We start from the raw sequence: 24,669 nt of genomic DNA, 5'->3' as shown, positions 1-24,669 counted from the left end.
TTCTGGAGAGATATGTTGGATTGCCAATGTTGTTTTTTTACACAATGTACAACTACAGTACTCTTACTTAACCTGAAATACTACTTTTATAGGAATGGGGACGTATTTCCTTTTTTCTTATATATTTCCAAGATGAGGCTTTTAAGTTTACATTATTGTTGTATTTTGTTGATTTTGTGGCACTGTTTCAGGTGGAATCTAGGGGAAATGGTCATTTGATCAAGGTTGAAAAGCTGAAACGCATCTTGTTTTTTTGCTGGCACACAAATTAGAACTTTTGGTGATTTCTTCCCTGAGTGCACATGTTTTCTTTGGAGAAGAGTGTGATTCAGCAGCGGCCTACATAAATTAAATGTGGTGGGTGGGTGTAGGGGGTGCGGGGAGAGCTCAAAAGGGGAGTACATGGGGAGGATGTGCAAGAGCGCTGGGAGGTTAATAAAAAAAACACTTTCCTGGTGCTGCCGGTTGCCTCGCGCTCCTCTGCTTCCTGGTCCCAACATCAAAGACTCCCTGTTCAATCCCTGCGCTGCTCTCATGCTATTATCTAGGGGTTGGCCTGATGGGGCTGGTTTGTCACTCGCTCAGGCACAGGAGTCTGTGCTGTTTCTCCAGCCCAGATGTCAAATACAGCTGGGTTGGTGAAACCTAACTGAGCATGTCTGTTTGGCTCAGCCAGTAGCAGAAAAAATAAAATGATAGTGAAATATCGTTTTACTTTTCTGCTGCTGGCTCTGAGCCAGCAGGGCGACGCTCCTCCACCATTGCGAAGGAGCTACCACTGGTGTGATTATTTGCTAATTTGCTCCATCAGCTTTATGCGGGGGTAGTGGGAGCTGAGTTAGTCAGGCCATTTCCTCTTGGGCTGGAGCCCTTAGAGCAAGTTGTTGAAAGATCAAGTCACTCCTGGTGCCTCACTCACTTTCCTCAGCTCCCTGAGGTTAACCAGGAAGGCTTCAAGAGAGAGAGATAGAGGGGGTGGGTAGTAAAAAAGCGACAGGAAATTTGGGCGTGGGGCGAGAAGAGAATCACACAACCGGTAAGACAGCCTTATCAGACATCACCATCTACACTAATTAGAAATAGACTGATTAGCCACAGCAGGCGATGGGATCTCGTTTAAGAGAAACAGAAAAGAAAAGCTGACTAAAAATAAATGCAATACTGGAGCAACCAGTGAAGATCTCCAGGGTCTAACAGATATGACCAAAATGAGCCACAGAGGCATTTGTGAAATGTGAATATGTAACGTGTGAAATGACATTTACAAAGCTACAGCAAAGCCTTAGAGAGATTCAAAGAGCGCTGCACTTCAGTTATGTATGTGTTAATTGGCCATCTGCAGATGTTTGATGTCTAAGCAGTGCAGACTGGGTTGGGAAGGCATTCTAGTTAAAAATATGGCACGTGTGACATCAGCCTATGTCTCTAGTAGCCCAGATCCTGCATTTTAAACTCTTTTAGAATAGTCCACACAGTTAATTACATACCACACATATTTTTCAGGCTCTTTTGCATGGCAGCAGAGGTATCCCTTTAGTTGCACAGTTTCTGCCAGATCTGCCTATTTAGAGCTCCCCCGCAACTGCACAGTGTGTCACAGGATCATTAGCTTGGCAGCAGAGCTCGCCCTCTAGTTGCAAGGATCCTACCCGATCAGCAATATTAAATGGTATCCCTAAAGTCGAACAATTAGAGTGTATTACAGATCACTAGCTTGGCAGCAGAGCTATCTGTCTAGCTGCACAGATCCTACCAGGTCAGCCCTTTTAGCGCTATTCCCATGGCCTTACAATAAGAGTGTCTTACAGGATCACTTGCTTAGCAGCAGAGCTATCTGGTTTCACGGAGCTTACAGACTCAAGCTTTTTGACATGGTGTAGGAGGCTGGACTGGCTTGTAGTGAGTACCAAGGGGTACTTGCACCTTGCACCAGGCCCAGTTATCCCTTATTAGTGTATAGGGTGTCTAGCAGCTTAGGCTGATAGATAATGGTAGCTTAGCAGAGCAGCTTAGGCTGAACTAGGAGACGTGTGAAGCTACTACAGTACCACTTAGTGTCATATGCACAATATCATAAGAAAACACAATACACAGTTATACTAAAAATAAAGGTACTTTATTTTTATGACAATATGCCAAAGTATCTTAGAGTGTACCCTCAGTGAGAGGATAGGAAATATACACAAGATATATATACACAATAGCAAAAATATGCAGTATAGTCTTAGAAAACAGTGCAAACAATGTATAGTTACAATAGGATGCAATGGGGAAACATAGGGATAGGGGCAACACAAACCATATACTCCAAAAGTGGAATGTGAACCACGAATGGACCCCAAACCTATGTGACCTTGTAGAGGGTCGCTGGGACTATTAGAAAATAGTGAGAGTTAGCAAAATAACCCTCCCCAAGACCCTGAAAAGTGAGTGCAAAGTGCACTAAAGTTCCCCTAAGGACAAAATAGTCGTGTTAGAGGGAAAATGCAAGGAAAACACAAATCAGTAATGCAACAACGATGGATTCCTGACTGAGGGTACCTGTGGAACAAGGGGACCAAGTCCAAAAGTCACAAGCAACTCGGAGATGGGCAGATGCCCAAGAAATGCCAGCGGTTGGTGCAAAGAAGCTCTTACTAGGCTGAAGAACTGTGAATACTGCAGGAACGACAAGGGCTAGAGACTTCCCCTTTGGAGGATGGATCTCCCACGCCTTGGAGAGTCGTGCAGAAGTGTTTTCCCGCCGGATGGACGCCAACAAGCCTTGCTACACGCAAATCGTGCGTTTGGCGTTTTTGGACGCTGCTGGGGCCCAGGAGGGACCAGGAGGTCGCAAATTGGACCTGCAGAGAGAGGGGACGTCGAGCAAGACAAAGAGCCCTCACTGAAGCAGGTAGCACCCGGAGAAGTGCCAGAAACAGGCACTACGAGGATGCGTGAAACGGTGCTCGCCGAAGTTGCACAAAGGAGTCCCACGTCGCCGGAGACCAACTTAGAAAGTCGTGCAATGCAGGTTAGAGTGCCGTGGACCCAGGCTTGGCTGTGCACACAGGATTTCCGCCGGAAGTGCACAGGGGCCGGAGAAGCTTGCAAAGTCGCGGTTCCCAGCAATGCAGCCCAGCGAGGTGAGGCAAGGACTTACCTCCACCAAACTTGGGCTGAAGAGTCACTGGACTGTGGGGGTCACTTGGACGGTGTCGCTGGATTCGAGGGACCTCGCTCGTCGTGCTGAGAGGAGACCCAAGGGACCGGAAATGCAGCTTTTTGGTGCCTGCGGTTGCAGGGGGAAGATTCCGTCGACCCACGGGAGATTTCTTCGGAGCTTCTGGTGCAGAGAGGAGGCAGACTACCCCCACAGCATGCACAAGCAGGAAAACAGTCGAGAAGGCGGCAGGATCAGCGTTACAGAGTTGCAGTAGTCGTCTTTGCTACTATGTTGCAGGTTTGCAGGCTTCCAGCGCGGTCAGCGGTCGATTCCTTATCAGAAGGTGAAGAGGGAGATGCAGAGGAACTCGGCTGAGCTCATGCATTCGTTATCTAAAGTTTCCCCAGAGACAGAGACCCTAAATAGCCAGAAAAGAGGGTTTGGCTACCTAGGAGAGAGGATAGGCTACTAACACCTGAAGGAGCCTATCAGCAGGAGTCTCTGACGTCACCTGGTGGCACTGGCCACTCAGAGCAGTCCAGTGTGCCAGCAGCACCTCTGTTTCCAAGATGGCAGAGGTCTGGAGCACACTGGAGGAGCTCTGGACACCTCCCAGGGGAGGTGCAGGTCAGGGGAGTGGTCACTCCCCTTTCCTTTGTCCAGTTTCGCGCCAGAGCAGGGGCTAAGGGGTCCCTGAACCGGTGTAGACTGGCTTATGCAGAATTGGGCACATCTGTGCCCAACAAAGCATTTCCAGAGGCTGGGGAGGCTACTCCTCCCCTGCCTTCACACCATTTTCCAAAGGGAGAGGGTGTCACACCCTCTCTCAGAGGAAGTTCTTTGTTCTGCCATCCTGGGCCAGGCCTGGCTGGACCCCAGGAGGGCAGCTGCCTGTCTGAGGGGTTGGCAGCAGCAGCAGCTGCAGTGAAACCCCAGGAAGGGCAGTTTGGCAGTACCAGGGTCTGTGCTACAGACCACTGGGATCATGGGATTGTGCCAACTATGCCAGGATGGCATAGAGGGGGCAATTCCATGATCATAGACATGTTACATGGCCATATTCGGAGTTACCATGGTGAAGCTACATATAGGTAGTGACCTATATGTAGTGCACGCGTGTAATGGTGTCCCCGCACTCACAAAGTTCAGGGAATTGGCTCTGAACAATGTGGGGGCACCTTGGCTAGTGCCAGGGTGCCCTCACACTAAGTAACTTTGCACCTAACCTTTACCAGGTAAAGGTTAGACATATAGGTGACTTATAAGTTACTTAAGTGCAGTGTAAAATGGCTGTGAAATAACGTGGACGTTATTTCACTCAGGCTGCTGTGGCAGGCCTGTGTAAGAATTGTCAGAGCTCCCTATGGGTGGCAAAAGAAATGCTGCAGCCCATAGGGATCTCCTGGAACCCCAATACCCTGGGTACCTCAGTACCATATACTAGGGAATTATAAGGGTGTTCCAGTAAGCCAATGTAAATTGGTAAAATTGGTCACTAGCCTGTTAGTGACAATTTGAAAGTAATGAGAGAGCATAACCACTGAGGTTCTGGTTAGCAGAGCCTCAGTGAGACAGTTAGGCACCACACAGGGAACATATACATGCACACCTATGAGCACTGGGGCCCTGTGTGACAGGGTCCCAGTGACACATACATATAGGCCACAAACCTATGAGCACTGGGGTCCTGACTAGCAGGATCCCAGTGACACATAACAACCATACTGAAAACATAGTGTTTTCACTATGAGCACTGAGGCCTGGCTATCAGGATCCCAGTGAGACAGTGAAAACAGTGACAAACACCCTGACATACACTCACAAACAGGCCAAAAGTGGGGGTAACAAGGCTAGAAAGAGGCTACCTTCTCACACAACCCCCCCCCAAACGAAGGACAATAAGGCTAACCTTGGCCAGTTGAGACTTTATTGTCTAAGTGGTGATAAGTAGAGAGTAGCTCTGCAATAGACTGGTTACTCCCTTTATCATCCACTATATGGTTACTTCCTTGTGGGGATGTAAACCACCCTGTTTGAAGTTTTTTAGCTAAGCAACAATGTGAAGATGTATTTTCAGAGTTTCTATCAGTAAGTTTTAGTTTAGAGCAGTGGGAATTGTCCACTGAACCTATTTGTAGTGATGGAAATGCCAGACAGGGATGCTGTCTCAGAAAAGCCATAGCTGGGCAAAAACTTTGTCCATCTGGCTGGAAGAGAGAACAGGGATGCTGTTTCTCTTGAGTTGGAGCAGGGCAGGGATGCTGTCCTATCAGCTCCACACTAGGGCAGGGATGCTGTCCTAAGTGTTGTGAGGCAGTGCAGAGTTTCTGCACTAAAGTTTCTCTGGGAGGGTTGGAGGGATGCTCCATGTTAACTAAAATGGTGCTCTTTTTCTCACCAATGTTAGTTATCCCACAGAGAGGTACTTCTACCTCAGGGAGTCCAGCTTTGCCAGCTGATGATTCCCTTGGAACAGGTGCCACCCCAGGAGAGGTTTCTCCCACCACAGGAATAGTATCCTGAATGGTAGGGTGGTTAGGGGATACTGTGATACCCTTTTTACCTGTTGATGGAGAGGGATCCTGAGTTTTCAGGCCTTCTCTCCTTTGCTTTTTCATTTCAGTAGAAATGAGAGGGAACAATTCCTCAGGGATGCCCAGCATGGCTGCATGGGCATAAAACTCTACATCAGCCCAACCTGAGGCCTCTAGGTCATTACCTAAGAGACAGTCTACAGGTAAGCTAGGTGATACCACCACCTGCTTAGGGCCAGTAACTCCACCCCAACTAAACTGAATTATAGCTAAGGGAAGAAACTTAGTGGAGTTATGGACATCAATAATCTTATACTGTTGTCCAATGATGTGTTGTTCAGGAGGCACTAGGTTTTCAGTCACCAAAGTGAAACTGGCACCTGTGTCCCTGTAGGCCAAGGCCTCAACACCATTTATTGAAACTGTCTGCCTGTACTTATCCATTGTAAGGGGACAAGCAGCCAGTGTGGCAAGGCCAATGCCACTAGGTGTGACAGAAACTGTCTTGGGACTGATTACATCAGTTTCCACTATGGACCCATAAGTGAACCCAACTACACCCTTTGCTTGACTGTTGCCAGCAGTCCCACCACTAGTACCACTACTGCTAGGGGCACTAGAGCTTGCTGTATTAGTGGTGGTAGGCTCAGGGGGTTTACCTGGACAGGACTTATCCCCTGGCCTATGGCCTCTGTTTTTACACACAAAGCACCAAGGCTTTTTAATGTGTGCAGGTTGGGAAGAAGAGGAAGAATTTGTTTTATCCCCACCCTCTGAAGAGTGTTTAAGATTTGAAGTGGGATCTTTGGTTTTACCCTTATCCCCATGCTTATCTTGAGATTTTTCACCATCTTTCTTCTTATTGCCATCTTTGTCACCCCCTGTATGAACTTTTCTGTTCACCCTTGTTCTGACCCATTTGTCTGCCTTCTTTCCCAATTCTTGGGGAGAGGTCAGATCAGAGTCTACCAGGTACTGGTGCAACAAATCAGACACACAATTATTAAGTATATGCTCTCTCAGGATTGTGTTATACAGGCTTTCATAATCAGTAACTTTACTGCCATGTAACCACCCCTCCAAGGCCTTCACTGAATGGTCAATGAAATCAACCCAGTCTTGTGAAGACTCCTTTTTGGTCTCTCTGAACTTTATCCTGTACTGTTCAGTGGTTAAGCCATAACCATCCAGGAGTGCATTCTTAAGAACTGTAAAATTATTGGCATCACTTTCTTTCACAGTAAGGAGTCTATCCCTACCCTTTCCACTAAATGATAGCCATAGGATAGCAGCCCACTGCCTTTGAGGGACATCCTGTACAACACAGGCCCTCTCAAGTGCAGCAAACCACTTGTTAATGTCATCCCCCTCCTTATAAGGGGGAACTATCTTGTGCAGATTCCTGGAATCATGTTCTTTTGCAGGATGACTATGGGGAATACTGCTGCTGCCACCATGGGTTTCTAAACCCAACTTCTGTCTTTCCCTCTCTACTTCTAAAGACTGTCTATCCAAATCCAGCTGTTGCTTCTTGAGCTTCAGTCTGGTTTGTTCCACTCTCAATCTATTGAGCTCCCTTTCTAACAATCTGTCATCAGGGTGGGTGGGAGGGACATTTCTAGATACAGAGGTATGATGGGAATGAACAGAAGGAGACCTGTCCCTTACAGAGGGCACCCTAACAGCTTGGCTACCAGTATAATGTGAGAGCACACCATTAGTATGGTGTGATTCAACCTCTGTACCAACTATGCTAGACTGTCTAGTAATGGGCAGGCTGAGAAGTTTCTTTCCTGAACCTTTTCCTGGGGGAGTCCCTGGATCAGATTGAGAACCATTAGCTACTTTTTCTACAGATTGGGCACTTATGGCCTTATCCTGTACTCTAAGCATATTAATTAACAGTTCTAAAGAAGGATTCTTCCCTACACTCAAACCTCTCTCTATGCAGAGACTCCTTGCTCCTTTCCAGCTAAGGTGATCATATGCAAGTTTGGACAGTTCAACATTTTTTCCTGTGCCAGACATTTTTTAGAGAGAGTTAAAGTGATAGAAAAAGAGAAAAAGGTTTTCAGAACTTTTTGGAAAGACAGAAAAAAACTTTTTAAACTTTTAAGAACTTTTTTGAAAGTTTAGAAGTACTTTTCAGCACTTAGAAAAGAGTGAAAAGAGGAAATGCAAAACTTTTTGGCTATGTGTATATACACTGACCTTGTTTTGTATATTTTTCTCTTATGAAAAGTACAATGACAAGGGTGGTAAGCAGTCTCAAGCACTTATCCCACCACTGCACAACCAATGTAGGAGGCTGGACTGGCTTGTAGTGAGTACCAAGGGGTACTTGCACCTTGCACCAGGCCCAGTTATCCCTTATTAGTGTATAGGGTGTCTAGCAGCTTAGGCTGATAGATAATGGTAGCTTAGCAGAGCAGCTTAGGCTGAACTAGGAGACGTGTGAAGCTACTACAGTACCACTTAGTGTCATATGCACAATATCATAAGAAAACACAATACACAGTTATACTAAAAATAAAGGTACTTTATTTTTATGACAATATGCCAAAGTATCTTAGAGTGTACCCTCAGTGAGAGGATAGGAAATATACACAAGATATATATACACAATAGCAAAAATATGCAGTATAGTCTTAGAAAACAGTGCAAACAATGTATAGTTACAATAGGATGCAATGGGGAAACATAGGGATAGGGGCAACACAAACCATATACTCCAAAAGTGGAATGTGAACCACGAATGGACCCCAAACCTATGTGACCTTGTAGAGGGTCGCTGGGACTATTAGAAAATAGTGAGAGTTAGCAAAATAACCCTCCCCAAGACCCTGAAAAGTGAGTGCAAAGTGCACTAAAGTTCCCCTAAGGACAAAATAGTCGTGTTAGAGGGAAAATGCAAGGAAAACACAAATCAGTAATGCAACAACGATGGATTCCTGACTGAGGGTACCTGTGGAACAAGGGGACCAAGTCCAAAAGTCACAAGCAACTCGGAGATGGGCAGATGCCCAAGAAATGCCAGCGGTTGGTGCAAAGAAGCTCTTACTAGGCTGAAGAACTGTGAATACTGCAGGAACGACAAGGGCTAGAGACTTCCCCTTTGGAGGATGGATCTCCCACGCCTTGGAGAGTCGTGCAGAAGTGTTTTCCCGCCGGATGGACGCCAACAAGCCTTGCTACACGCAAATCGTGCGTTTGGCGTTTTTGGACGCTGCTGGGGCCCAGGAGGGACCAGGAGGGACCAGGAGGTCGCAAATTGGACCTGCAGAGAGAGGGGACGTCGAGCAAGACAAAGAGCCCTCACTGAAGCAGGTAGCACCCGGAGAAGTGCCAGAAACAGGCACTACGAGGATGCGTGAAACGGTGCTCGCCGAAGTTGCACAAAGGAGTCCCACGTCGCCGGAGACCAACTTAGAAAGTCGTGCAATGCAGGTTAGAGTGCCGTGGACCCAGGCTTGGCTGTGCACACAGGATTTCCGCCGGAAGTGCACAGGGGCCGGAGAAGCTTGCAAAGTCGCGGTTCCCAGCAATGCAGCCCAGCGAGGTGAGGCAAGGACTTACCTCCACCAAACTTGGGCTGAAGAGTCACTGGACTGTGGGGGTCACTTGGACGGTGTCGCTGGATTCGAGGGACCTCGCTCGTCGTGCTGAGAGGAGACCCAAGGGACCGGAAATGCAGCTTTTTGGTGCCTGCGGTTGCAGGGGGAAGATTCCGTCGACCCACGGGAGATTTCTTCGGAGCTTCTGGTGCAGAGAGGAGGCAGACTACCCCCACAGCATGCACAAGCAGGAAAACAGTCGAGAAGGCGGCAGGATCAGCGTTACAGAGTTGCAGTAGTCGTCTTTGCTACTATGTTGCAGGTTTGCAGGCTTCCAGCGCGGTCAGCGGTCGATTCCTTATCAGAAGGTGAAGAGGGAGATGCAGAGGAACTCGGCTGAGCTCATGCATTCGTTATCTAAAGTTTCCCCAGAGACAGAGACCCTAAATAGCCAGAAAAGAGGGTTTGGCTACCTAGGAGAGAGGATAGGCTACTAACACCTGAAGGAGCCTATCAGCAGGAGTCTCTGACGTCACCTGGTGGCACTGGCCACTCAGAGCAGTCCAGTGTGCCAGCAGCACCTCTGTTTCCAAGATGGCAGAGGTCTGGAGCACACTGGAGGAGCTCTGGACACCTCCCAGGGGAGGTGCAGGTCAGGGGAGTGGTCACTCCCCTTTCCTTTGTCCAGTTTCGCGCCAGAGCAGGGGCTAAGGGGTCCCTGAACCGGTGTAGACTGGCTTATGCAGAATTGGGCACATCTGTGCCCAACAAAGCATTTCCAGAGGCTGGGGGAGGCTACTCCTCCCCTGCCTTCACACCATTTTCCAAAGGGAGAGGGTGTCACACCCTCTCTCAGAGGAAGTTCTTTGTTCTGCCATCCTGGGCCAGGCCTGGCTGGACCCCAGGAGGGCAGCTGCCTGTCTGAGGGGTTGGCAGCAGCAGCAGCTGCAGTGAAACCCCAGGAAGGGCAGTTTGGCAGTACCAGGGTCTGTGCTACAGACCACTGGGATCATGGGATTGTGCCAACTATGCCAGGATGGCATAGAGGGGGCAATTCCATGATCATAGACATGTTACATGGCCATATTCGGAGTTACCATGGTGAAGCTACATATAGGTAGTGACCTATATGTAGTGCACGCGTGTAATGGTGTCCCCGCACTCACAAAGTTCAGGGAATTGGCTCTGAACAATGTGGGGGCACCTTGGCTAGTGCCAGGGTGCCCTCACACTAAGTAACTTTGCACCTAACCTTTACCAGGTAAAGGTTAGACATATAGGTGACTTATAAGTTACTTAAGTGCAGTGTAAAATGGCTGTGAAATAACGTGGACGTTATTTCACTCAGGCTGCTGTGGCAGGCCTGTGTAAGAATTGTCAGAGCTCCCTATGGGTGGCAAAAGAAATGCTGCAGCCCATAGGGATCTCCTGGAACCCCAATACCCTGGGTACCTCAGTACCATATACTAGGGAATTATAAGGGTGTTCCAGTAAGCCAATGTAAATTGGTAAAATTGGTCACTAGCCTGTTAGTGACAATTTGAAAGTAATGAGAGAGCATAACCACTGAGGTTCTGGTTAGCAGAGCCTCAGTGAGACAGTTAGGCACCACACAGGGAACATATACATGCACACCTATGAGCACTGGGGCCCTGTGTGACAGGGTCCCAGTGACACATACATATAGGCCACAAACCTATGAGCACTGGGGTCCTGACTAGCAGGATCCCAGTGACACATAACAACCATACTGAAAACATAGTGTTTTCACTATGAGCACTGAGGCCTGGCTATCAGGATCCCAGTGAGACAGTGAAAACAGTGACAAACACCCTGACATACACTCACAAACAGGCCAAAAGTGGGGGTAACAAGGCTAGAAAGAGGCTACCTTCTCACACATGGTTTAAAGGATCTCTAGCTTGGCAGCATAGATATCCCTTTAGTTGTACAAATCTTACCGGACCAGCCCCCTTAACACTATCCCCAAGATGCACAATAAAAGTGTCTTATGGGATCACTAACTTAGCAGCAGAGCTACAAATCTGGTTTCATGTAGTGACGCCAAAATATCGAAACAAAATATTTGTGAGTCACAAGTATCATGATCACAATATTGTGATTTAAAAAATATCATAGAAATTACTTTTGAAGATGAAAATATTGTTTTGTTAGTTCTCTAATATGTTTATTAAAATATAGCTGTACATGATATAGATTTATTTATGACAGTAGTATTAAATATTGTTTAGTTTCTTAAATTAGTTTGATAAATATTACTTTTTTGGTATAATGTTAGCATTATAATAATACATGTTTAATTTTTGTACAGTTTATAAGTTTTTAGATGTGATTTTAGTTTTTTATTTAATTCGAAATTGCTAATTTATTAGCAGTTTGGCTCGTACGACATTATGGTGGGAAATTTCAAAAGCTGTTATTTATTGGTTTGAATTTATAATCAATTTGTTACCAAATTTATTTTTAATTGGTATTTTATTTTTGTAATTAATTTACTAATTATTATTTGAATTTTTTGTTGATTTGTAATTACATTTTAACTGGTTGGTGAGTTTATGAGTTTATTGAATTACTAAACTATGTTAATTAGGTTTGTATTTACTAATTGTTTTAATTTATACTGCTGAGTTTATTTATTGTGTTAATAGGAACACTGTTTTATTTTATACGTTTATACAATACATTTATATGCTCTTAGTCGTTTAGGATACTAGGAAATGAGTGGAATGTTTTAATTGCACCTGTTTGTACTTGTATATAACATTTATTTTTTGTTTTGTGTTTTGTTTTATATTGATTGAGTATGTTTAAACATGTGTAATCTATATTTAAATGTATTATTTGAAACATTGTGTTGGGAATAATATGTCTGACCCTGCCGAACACCTTCTCTACTTTTGCTAAGGTTGGAATTGGATTAGTAAATCTGACCCTTCCAAAGTCTAACACATTCCTTATTGTTGCTCAGATTGGACTGGGAATAGAAAATCTAACCCCACTAAAGTTCTACACTTTTCCTACTGTTGCTCAGACTGGGCTGTAAGTTCTTCATAATCCAACACTTTCCCTACTTTTGCTGACATTGCAATTGATATAGTAAAGCTGACCCCACCAAAGTCCAACACTTTCCCTATTGTTGATTAGATTGGAGTGGGAATGATAACTCTAAACCCTCCAAAGCTTACCCTACTTTTGCTTAGGCTGGAGTAGGAAAAGTAAATCAAACTCCTCCAAAGTCTAACACGTTCCCTACTTTTGCTAATGGTGGAGTGGGAGTAGAAAATTTAACTCCTCCAAAGTCCACCACTTTTGTTGCTCAGATTGGAGTGGGAATAATAAATCTGAGCCCTCCAAAGTACAAAATGTTCCCTATTTTTGTTGAGATTGAAGTAGAAATAGAAAATCGAACTCCTCCAGAGTACAACTTTTCCCTGCTTTTGCTTAGAATGAAGTGGAAATCTAACCCATCCAAAGTCCTACATTTTCTCCAATTTGGTTAAGAAAGGAGTGGTAATAGTAAGCTATGCCCCTCCAAATTCCAAAACTTTCCCTACATTTGCTTAAATTGGAGTTGGGAAAGTAAATTTAACCTCTCTGAAGTGTAGCCCTTTCCCAACTTTTTAAACATTAGTGTGGGAATATTTGTTCAATATTCTTGTGTTCCAAGATTTTTGTTTTCCAGTACTTCGTCATAAAGTCAGGTGCAGAGATTCAACAAGCCTCCTGTTTCAGAGCTATCCCCACCACCGCAAAATACAGGTGATTTACAGGATTGCTAACATGCAGCATACCTGAGTTACACAGATCACTATTACAGACTGTGAAGTCCTTGAAGAAAATTGGCTTCAAGATCTTCCTAGTGATGCTCGACCATTGTGGGCAAAACCCATTGAATGTAGTAAGAGGTGCTAAAAACTCTGTCCAAATGTGTCCAAGTGTACAGGTGACCCTGCACTTGAAGTAATAGGTCAGATGTCACTGAATTATGCACACTTATTACTCATCTCCTTGCTTGAGGATCAGACCAAGAGCTGCCTCAAGTCTTTCTATGCCTTGCCCAGATTCCTTCACAGTTACTGCATAGAGTTTTGGTAATAAGCAGGGCAAGAATAGCACTCATTAGGTGCTCCTCAGGCAAATAGACTTGGGGATAGTTTTGCCCATAATGTGCTAACACCAGCCTGGAGATTTGCAGTTGCTCCAAAAAGTCTAGTGAGCAAGAAGCTACCAAATCCTTTCAGCCTAAATTGAAATTTGCGCTATATGTGAAGAATGGGAGGACATATAGAGAGACATCAAGGTCACTGACTGTTCTTATGCTTCTGCAAACACAAGATTAACTGTTTATGCTCTTCATCCACAAAATACACTCCTTCCACCCAAGCACAGCTACAGGGTCAGAAATACCTGCCACTGTTCAGGAGCGATGTGTTTGATCTGCTAAAAATATTACTTACGTATTAAAGAAATGGATCATAGTAGCTGGAAGTTACAGTAACCTTCACCCTTTCTGCCTCCACAAATGAGTAGTTGTCTTGCTTTCCCTTATTGAGTAGTGCATGTTGTTGTAAGGCAGTGTGCCCTGCTTCTCCCTTCTCTCTCCCCGGCAGCTGCTGCATACCCATGTCCTGTCCTATGCCACCGGACACTAGCAGGCCTATGAGAAGCAGCATGGTTCCCTTCCAATCTGCCTTCTTGGTCTTGAGCACCACACTGAGTGCTCAGCAGGCTTCTCCTTCTCATTGAATATTGCTTCCTTCTCTTCACTCCCCAGCCTTCAGTTCCACCAGTATCCACCCATCTACACACTAAGGGCCTGATTTTGAGTTTGGCGGATGGAAAACTCCGTCCGCCAAACTGACAGGGTGGCCGCTGCCTACACAGCAACCTCACAAACAGAGTTAATAAGTGTGCCCCACTAGGTCGGGGTGGAAACCTAAGTTTCCGCCCGCTAGCCTAGCAGGGAAACAGGGGAGAGCATAGTCTCTAGCTCGTAATCGAGCCGGCCTGCACTCTTTCTCTGCCTCCATTAGTGCCGCCATGAAACCACTGGCGGAGAAGGGGGTTGTAATCCCCAGGGCAAAGGTGCTTGCAATGCTGCCCTGGTGGATTAGGACCGCCACCACCTCCAGATCGCCAAGATCTCTGATCCTGGTGGAGCTGGCATTTCTTTTAAGGTTTATAATGTGACGCTCAAACCGCCACATTGGTGATGGTCCAACCGCCATCCACGAGTCTGACGGTCTAGTGACCATCAGACTCCTAATGACACCCTATATGTCGCCTGGTCACAGCGCCTACACCATCACCCATAATTTTAACCTCCAATACCTTGGAGCCACATCATAAATCATTACCCCACCTATGTCCTGTGCTTTATGCTACTTTCTCCCTACACAACTACCAATACCTTGCACAAACATTTACACCCTACATATTTCATGCACCACATCATCCACCTATACCCCTACTTTTACCCCACATCAGGTCTACCACTAGTTACAGATTAAAACACCACATCCTTTAAAAGCAACACCACCACTAGCACGCACACAACCTACATCGCCACATACGATACATACAACTCACATGAGTGTCTTTAACACATAAATCCTACACCAACTACACTCCATGCCATCACGATATACCTAAAATATCAATTACACATTACACTACCTACATACCAAGACCAATATCTACATTGCCAGCTACACTCTGCAGTGCATGTTGCATGCTCCCTTTGCTCCATTACACTTGTGTCCCCATTGTGCACTTTGCTGCCATTTAATGGCGTCAACCACCATATGTTGTGTCCTCCTCTTCACTTCCCAAGCCACCATCTATAGCAGCATCTACACCACACTATTATACCCTACTTTATTGTGGGTTCTGTGACCTGCTTACATTTTCACTTCACTGCCTTACACTCACAAAATCACCAAAATCTACCCTGCTATCTACACCATGCACCACCTCCCACTCACTACACTACCATGTGTAACTAATACACCACCTACAGCACACCTACCCCAGACCACCATTTACATTATCCTACACCACCCACTTCAACCCCTATCTACACCCTCAAGATTACACTTTATAACAGCACCAATCCCTTACACTACCACCTAAAGTCTCTACATACTGTCCATACACATAAACGCTTACTTACACCTATACTTAGGGCCTCATTACGAGTTTGGCGGAGGGGATTACTCCATCACAAACATGATGGATATCCCATCTGCCGTATTACAAGTTCCATTATATTCTATGGAACTCGTAAAATGGCGGACGGGATATCGCTCACATTTGTGATGGAGTAATCCCCTCTGTCAAAATCATAATGAGGACCTTAGTCTTTTAAAATGTGTAATAACATGAAATGTTTTATTTAAAAAAAAAATCTAACACTCCAGCACCATTTCAAAAGAATCTTGAGTTTCATAAAGGTTTACTGGAAATGCTTGAATTACATTGTTATGATTTTCAGTAGTGCTAAGGGAAGCATTTATAAGCTGACATTTAGGCTCTTCATTAGTGAATCTACAAGTTTATTTGTCCCGGCAGTCAAACAGAGGAATCTGCATAGCCCAGTTCCTAACACATTGAAGTTGACCTGGAAAGGTGGGGCCACCCTGCTTGCATCTGGGTGACAAAAAGACACAGATGCATTTAATGAATTAAGGGTGTGATTTAAATCTTGGTGGAGGGGAAATTCTCCTTCACAAATGTAACAAATATCCCGTCCACCATATTACAATTCCATTGTAGCCTATGGAGATGGTAATACGGCGGGCGGGATATTGGTCACGTTTTTGACAGAGTATTCCATCTGCTGAGATCTATGTCAGGCCCAAAATGTTTATAGAGAGACCACGTTTCAGAAAACTAAATAAATAGACAGGGGTTGTGAATGTGGCGTATAGAATGATATGAGAGGGTGTTTTTAAGTGTGTTTCACTTCCACTGAGAGAGAGTTGTGTGTATGTGTTGTGCTGGTTGCATTATCTCTCTGATGGCAGCACCATGGATTCCTGTAATGACTATTTGCGTGGATGCTTTAGTCAAGGACTTGTCGTTGTCCTTCGATGGACTGATGTCTGCTCACAGGGGCACCATGTGATTCAGGCTTTTCTACACCATACAGGGGAACCCCATTCAGGACAATGTCTATTAACATCGGTGAGATATGGGGGACAGAAAAGCACTCGCCTCTTTCTGCAGGGCCCCTCATCATTTTGTGTTACACCACTGTCTGCAGAGGTAGTATCTGCTCAAGCAGAAATATGGGCACAGATGAAGCGATCTCATTACTCAAAGTAGAAGGTCATTGATCTTTTTAAAAGAATGTGGCAAGGGAGTGCGGCAGCTGACATGATGTGGAACTGTGCTATTAAGGTCCATTGTAGTGGTGTGTGCCTCTGCCCTGATGAACAGAGCGCTACACACGGTGAGCCGGGAGCTACCAACAGAAAATAACAAGGAAGGACAAGGAAATCCATGGCAACAGGACAGGGGCTTTGCATATATTTGTTTTCGTGTATGTCATGGGGATTGGGTAAGGTATTGTTTCCTCGACCATGTTTGTGCTAGTTGTTTGTACTGTACTTTTGTTAAACGGTTCGACTGGTTTAAACACATGTACTAATCATAACAACCGGTTAGCCACTGATTTTCATAAGACCATTTAAAAAATGCTCAATAAATGTTGGTTAAACCAAGCAAAAGGTGGACAGTCACAAATTAGATGTGTGCAGATGAGTTTCTGTCTGAGATTTTACAACTGAAAATGAATTTCAAAAACAAGTTACAGCAACAGGGCAGATTTACAAATTATACAGTAAAAAATATGTGTGGTAAAGCTAGATAACTGTTTTTTCAACCGGGCGTACATGAGCGAGTGAAGAAAACCTTCAGCAGATGTTTATCATAAAGCACTGACCAAATAAAAAACAATGTTACACGTGGATTCCTTTGAGTTATCTACAGCACCCATTGTCCCCTGGGTAGGTCTGCACGTTACAGAAACCGAAAAAGTATGCTATTGTGCTCCTTTAATCTGGAAGAAGGGGAATGCTTCGCAGTGACGAAGATTCAGTGAATTTAAACAGCATTCAAGACTCGGATTATCACAGGCATTTGAATACAGATTTGAATTGCAAAATCTTCTTCAAAAATAGCATTCCAGCTTCCAAAGGATAGGTGAGCTGTGCTGACATCATTAAGAGCAACTTAGCAAAGGAACTTGTCATATGGACACACGAGGACTGCATTACTAACGCGAACCATGACAACATGATTACAACGTGATGACCTCACTGTCAGGCAGAATACGTAGTCGTACAGTGATGACATGATTGAGAGAAACCCAAGGACATTACTGACGGAACCCCACACTACTGAGCAGAACAGGTGTTCATATGGTGAGTGGCATCACTGCCACAAAACTCCACTGTCAGACACAACACTTCTGGTGTCACTGGGAACAGCCCAAGGGAAATACTAGGAAGGTGAAATGTTAACATTGTGTTGATATCAACCACACAGGTACAACACACGATTGCACAGTAATGACACTGAGAGCAGCCGGAGGACACCAACAAAATAAGCTCACGCTAACAAACAGAACCAACAGCCACTTAATGATAAAATCATTGGCTTGAACCTAAGAAGCAACCTCACAGGGAGATCATGACATCATTGCCAGAAAAAATATATATTCTGGAAGACGTGTTCACACAGTGATGACATCGCTGCCAGGGATTACAGTCTAAAGATTAGCACAGGGGTGTACAAATATGCCATCTTGTGAGCAAGCCAAGGACTCAACTGGCACAGCACGTTATCACTCAGCATTTGTATTTATGTTTGTTTATTGTGCTAGTAAATGAGGCATGAACACTGATCACTGGAGAGCATGCCCAGTCGACGGCAAGACTCAGTTTCCAGAGACATAGAGTGTTACCATCATCTGCGGATAACTCCCTCATCGCGTTACGAGACAGGAAGCACAGATGCGCAATGGGGCTAAGTGTAATTTTCACATATTGGTTGGTATCAGAGTACAAGAAGAATGATCACCACATCAGAGAAGCACATCCATCTTTGTATGGTACTCCAAGCCTGGTTTATACATCTTATTAGCAATGTCAGTAGACTAATCATACATGCAGCAGTCATTTTATTTATGAGATTACCCTGCCTTGAGCACAGTTTTCAAACATAGGGACACTCTCACTACCTATTAGTACAGACAAAGACCCACTAGAGGAATTTCCGTGGTACAAATAGTCTTCAGAGAAGATATCAAAGCTCGAAAGACACCATTAATTTGAGCTGAATTCCCTGGAAGAGAAACTTGCTACTTGTTGTTTTCTTCATGGCACCTAATTGAGAAATTGGTTTTTGGTGCTAGGCATACAGTGTATAGGATATTCAGGCTAATATGTTGTATGTTAGACTACCAAAGTCACAAACATCGACCTATAAAAATATCAATTCCAGGAAATCGACTACCTCAGTATCATCCAAGCAAGTAAAGATATTAAAATGTAGTTTTAATATTCTTAACTTTTCATTATGTACCTTAAAGACATAGGTATTTTCAGTGTATGTAGACTAAGAATATTAAATCTATACATACCTGATATATACTTACTATGACTATACAGTAGTAAGCAATATCCTGAAGTCCATATTAATGTAAGAGGATGTGAATAGCTTGGTATTCTAGTAGAACAGGATTAGAATTCAGACGTTAGGACTTTAAAAATACCTTCAAAGCTGAAGCTGTGAAGCATGAAAGGCTTAGGCAGTTAATAATTTTAAAAACCATTTGGTGCAATTTCTAAAGCTGCCAAGAATGTACAGGTCTTATGCAAGTATACTCTATTATAACTTGACACTTTTGACTTAAACAAAGTTCACCTTAGTAAATACAAAAGGATGTTTCATTTTTTTATTCAGTAATGAGGAAAGGAGCCTGAACTATTCAGGTATAAAAATCCTATAAGCTAGCACCAGAAAGTAGCATGCATATTCATAAAGCTGCAGAGAAAAAAAGTTTTAGGGTGAAATAAACTAAGCACTGGAAATATATTAGGAAATTTACAGTGATCAGATGTCTCTGAAATGTAGCATTACATTTAACCAGATTCTTAGACAAACCTCAAGAATTTTCAGGGTTGTAGATTGGACAGGACAAATGTGTAGGTAACAATGAATACTGACGAACATGATACGTGTGGAGGTAGCACAAAAATCCTAAAATTTAGACCAATTTCTGAGTGGTCACTAGCATGGAAACGATTATGCTTGCAGAGCATTTACACAAAGTCCTCGGGTATGTGAATCACAAGGCTAAACTAGAGATCTAGAGGGTCGGGTACATGCACACAATTATTAAGGATGGGGATGGACCAGTTAACCATTATACATGGGAGTAGACACATAATTCCAAGCTGTGCAGATAATACAGGTGATTCTGAGACCGGTAAGCCAAATGCATATTTTTAAGACTGTGCAGCTAGTCTTGACAAATGGAAGATAGATTAATATTTGTCAAGTTTGGACGTGGGGCATTCAATCCCAAGGCTCGGCAAATGTGGAAATAGCCCTCCTGATTGAATATGCAAAGCATGGGTTTGGGTCCATGTTCCACACCAAGAATGGTTGTCTTAGGTGTAAAGTGTGTGTTCCTGGTGCTTCCCTCAGTGGAAGCAATGCCAGCTGCATTTTTCCATTCGATTCTCAAAACAATACCCCATGACAGCTTTTCCAAGTGCATCTTTTCTTCTATGTCTTCACCCAAAAGCACATGTACCTGGTGAGTACTCTAGGCTACATGTCATGTCCAGTTCTTTAGCTCAGCTGTTGTAAGGATAGTATATTAACATCTTCTCACAGCAGCGGCTGCACTTGAAGCATAGCATGGGTTCTATGTCCAGGTCAAACCACAGAAGCAGCTGCTGTGTGCATCTTGGGTTCTATGTCTATGACAGACCCTTAGGTCAACTGTGTTAGAAGCATCACCTGAGGTCTATAGACATGACCCACCCCAACATCAGCAGCTGAGCCATGGGATCAGCTTGGATTCCAACTTTCAAGCAAAGATCCTTCCAAAGGGGCAGCTGTGGCAAGGGTATAACACTGATTCTAGGTCACCGTCCTGCCCAGCCCCCGGCTGCGACTGGTGCCTAGCCTGAATGTTATCGTTTGTGTGGCACCTCGGAGGAGGCTGTGTTTATAGTAAAGCCTTTTATATATTTCAAAGATTGCCCCAGGGTTAGCATAGCTGTGATTCTAGGCTAAATCGGTGCTATATACTCTATAACCTTATCTTGGAAATATCTGTGACTGTTACATAATTTGAGGTCTGATAATCCCTTTCTCGCTCTACATTTTGTCGATTCTGCCCTGTCAAGGTGCAAAGCCTCTCTCAGCTGCTGGGGCTCCAGCAGTTGAAGGCCATGGCTGGCCCCCGATCCCTCAACTAAATGCTTCTTCTAATTAATTATCCCAGATTCAATCTGACGACACGTTTTGAGGCATTTAGCTAAATCCGAGGCTCAGATTGTTGCTATGTTTCCTACTTAAGCTTCCAGTAAATTAATTTACGCAATAAGACATTTGTTCTGAAACCTTCCCTACATTCGAACCCAGATATTGAAAAGATCTATCGAAATCTCCATTTTATCCATTGAGCCTTAACCTCTGCGTTTCTGTGCTTTGCGTAACGCCTAAATAAGCAGACGTCAAATCCCATCAACGCTGACATTTGGAGGGGAGAGTTTCCTTGAAAAAAAACCTTAAACAACGAGCGTTAATCACCTCAATGAAAATAGTCAACACCTCCAGAAGAGTGGTACTAATCTCACAGAAAACAAAACCGCCAGGATTTGCAAAACAGCTAATGGCGCCCGTCAGCCTCCAAAGTGGACCTTTCATAGCCAGAAAATGGCTGAGTTGATCGGGGTGGGAGAGTTTAAAAAAAGGTTAGGTGGGGATAGTTACATTTTTTTAAACGCGTCCTTTGTATTTCAGTCTCTTCTTTTCTCCAAACGAGACGCCGTTTAATTCCAGGCAGTTTAGCGGGAACGCTGCCCTGAAACATCGGGGTTGCTGAGAAGAACGTAAGCTGTGCTCTTACAAGCGCGAGCCCCTGATCCCTCCACGCTCGCGCCCTCGTCGGTTAACCCTCTCTCCCTGGTGGTTTCATTGAAGAGCCCCTCGTCCTCGACAAATACTGTCCATGTACACCCCGGGTATCAGACAACGGCGCCTGCACACCGAGTTCTCGTCAGCCACGAAGTTCATTTATTATTAATGTGCCTGCTTCAGCGTGGAAAAATACTTATACAGAAGTTTTCGACCACTTTTTGAAGTACATATTCGCGGGGCTTCCGCCAAGTAGAAAACTGTTTATCTGTGAGATTCAAAGGAACCGATGATGCAAATGCAATTAAAGAGCTTGAGAGTGTAGGCTGGGTTATTCCATCGATCCCTCAGAAATATTTCGACAATTTGAAAGAAAAAATGTGATGGCATTTTGAAGAAGTACATTTTAAAAATGTGACTTGACCTATAAATGTCCATCTTTAATTTGTGTGTCCTTGTGTCTACTGGGCTGTGATAATAGTCCATGACACTAGGCTGCTTTAACTGACATGTCTACGTGCTGTTTGTTTAAGTGGGTCCTATAGATGAACAAAAGGATAGGAGTTGAGCATATTAAATAGAAAATAGATAAAACAACCTCACATAAGAGGGAATTAGTTCGATTGCATGAGGCAGAGGAGGCTGAAGATGAAGAGCAGCATAGAAAGAGAGGAGCATCCTTAAATATGAAGCCGTTTACCCCCAAGAACTCAAATTATTTTTTCTTACGCCTGTTTGACCTCATCAATATAAAAGTTTTTAAGCTTTGTTAAATTTTTATCAAAAGACACTTCATCCAGAAGGCCACACATTCCGACGCACCCCTTTACGAGGTCTTACCTTGGGCAGCTGGACGCGTGATGTCGGGGAGCGATGTGCAGCAGACAGATGGTCCCTCGTCCACTGTTTGGAAGAGATGACAAAATGCTGAGGGAAAAAAAAATCCAGTCGTGATTTTTTTCCCGTTTGAGCTGAGAGGGCTGGAAAAAAAACCTTATTAGCCCCAGGATGGAGTCATGTGACATGGGATACAGGCCATGTGACCTAGTTTCCTCCAAAATCCTTCATTTGGTTGAGGATGGGAGGGCCCAACAATGCGCCATTTGACATTTTGACGACGTAACAAAAATCCTGCGCTACTAGAGCTAATGCTTTGCCGCACTGTGCAAATTTGTTGTATCGTGAACGCAGTGTTTTCCTTGTGTACACTGCTGCAACTATATGGTTTCCGTGAGCAAATTTCCCACCCTAGAGAGCTATTAGAAGAGCGAAGAGGTTTTGTTGAGAAGGATATCAGGAAATTATTTTTAGGTCTTCTAGCCGTTTATTTGATCCTTATGGTCAGTGGAAGCCCTAAAGTTTCGAAGGAAAATGGTAGCCTACGTTTAGTCATTGATAAATCTTAGTGTATCTTGTTTTCTTTAAATGGCTGATTTCACAGACTTTCAAGGTAGCTACAAGTGAATTATTTTGAGAATGTTTTATACGTCCAATAAGCGTAAGGAGATGGAAGCAGGTAGAAACATTCCTATCCCTTGCTTTGCTTGTAGAAGAAGTCCACCATGCAAAACCTGCTAGAAGCCAAAACTCCATTATAGTTCTAATGCCACCTCCCTCAAATGTGATCAGCACCATGAGAAACAGAGGGGCAGAAATTTGCTCTTCACTCAAATCTCATTGAATTTGGGAGGCAAATGGCAGAAATCTCTAGCCCAATAGAAAATCATTGTCACCAGGAAATAGAAGAAGTAGGTGTCTTCAGTTTCCTCATGAGTCAATGCACTGGGTAAGTAGTGGGCACGAACCCCTACTCTCTCAATCCTCATATGCACAGGAGAGGCATAAAGTTATCAATTTAGAGATTCCACATATTCAGGGCACAAGTCCTGAACATAAACGATGGGCCAATTAGCAGCAGCAATGTACAATACAACAGGAAACAATGTCATAGAAAATGACACCCAGACCTACAAGCGTTGCTGCACATGACTCTACAATCAAAGAATAAATCATTTGATTGCAAACATTTAATCACTGGAATGTGAAACATGCATAACTGTCCATACATACTGTGGAATTAAACATACATCAAGGAATTAAGATAACGTATAGGAAACTCTAAGGCTGTTATCATTCATATTTCAAACTCATAAACTGACCTTGTGAAAGCCAGGGATGACAACTCTGCTTGATATCTGAAATAACACAAAATATAAGGCAATTATTTGGAATATATTAAAAACGTGAAATTGTGACTGAGGACTGAGACTATTATGGTTTTATTAAAACTCTGAAGTGCTATCCTGAGTGTGTGACCACTGTACAACACAACAAATAGAATGAGCATAGATAATCACACATATAAATATGAAAAACAATCAGATTAAATTTTTAGTTTTTAAAAATCATGCGCATGTTTTTTTCTAAATGGGGTAATTGATATTGGAAATCACTAAAATTACAATTTAAAGCAAACTGGCAATATATATAGTAGCTACAATTAAAAACTGCAATTTTCATTTAGTAAATAAAATTAGCTGTGCATGTAATTTTATGGAATGTTGCCTTGGTGTTAATGCTTTTGTATCATGTTGGTGTTTTTAATGATTCGAAACATGAAAGGGTCACCTCAATATTAGAGGCCGAGGTAAATGTCAAGCAAACAGGCAATATGTGGTAGCTATATTTAAAAACTGCAATTTTCATTGAGTAAATAAAATTTGCAGTGCCTATCATTTTATGGAATGTTGCCGTAGTGTTAATGCCTTTGTTCCTGTTGATGTTTTTTAATGACTCAAAACATGAAAGGGTCACCTCAATAAGAGATGCATGGGTAAATGATGTGTCATTCCCTCTGCAGTGGAGAGATCCAAATATAACTAATTCTGGGCCATTCTCAGAACAGACGTGTAAGCTATAGGGTGTGGGCAGTTAAAGTAACACCCCGATGCCAGATTGTTAGTGTTTGTGACCATGTGGTGAGAAGATGTGTGCTGACTGCCTTGGCTGTGAGACACAAGGTGACACCACAACTTGGTTCACAATAAAGCAAAAACTTTAATCTCCCTTTGGCTTATAGTTATGGGGCCAGCATTCCCTTTCTAGATATAGTGAAAGGAGGCAGTCCCCTCACACCCTCGATGGACTTGGATTTGGGGAAGCTGAAGGAAGAAATCTCCAGTAATTGGAAACAATATTCTGAATTCAGGAAGCAGAGGATTAAAAATTATTATTATTATTGTTATTATTATTATTA

General features: G+C 43.7%; 1 protein-coding gene across 6 annotated transcripts in view; it reads right to left on the bottom strand.

The window, feature by feature from the left end:
- Window positions 1-22,385, bottom strand: part of PCBP3 (poly(rC) binding protein 3) — a 184,078-nt gene extending 161,693 nt beyond the window's left edge. For 5 of the 6 annotated variants that reach the window (XM_069225475.1, XM_069225476.1, XM_069225479.1 and 2 more), the window contains exon 1: window positions 22,254-22,383. The gene's annotated coding sequence lies outside the window, so the exon portion shown is untranslated. Of the gene's footprint in view, window positions 1-22,253 lie in introns of all 6 variants that reach the window. The other variant, XM_069225481.1, reaches the window with a different exon arrangement.
- Window positions 22,386-24,669: the final 2,284 nt, after the last annotated feature.

Source organism: Pleurodeles waltl, chromosome 3_1 (genome assembly GCF_031143425.1).
Source record: "Pleurodeles waltl isolate 20211129_DDA chromosome 3_1, aPleWal1.hap1.20221129, whole genome shotgun sequence".
NCBI lineage: Eukaryota > Metazoa > Chordata > Amphibia > Caudata > Salamandridae > Pleurodeles > Pleurodeles waltl.
Note: the sequence above shows the minus strand (reverse complement) of the source record. Positions and strands in the feature narration are given on the sequence as shown.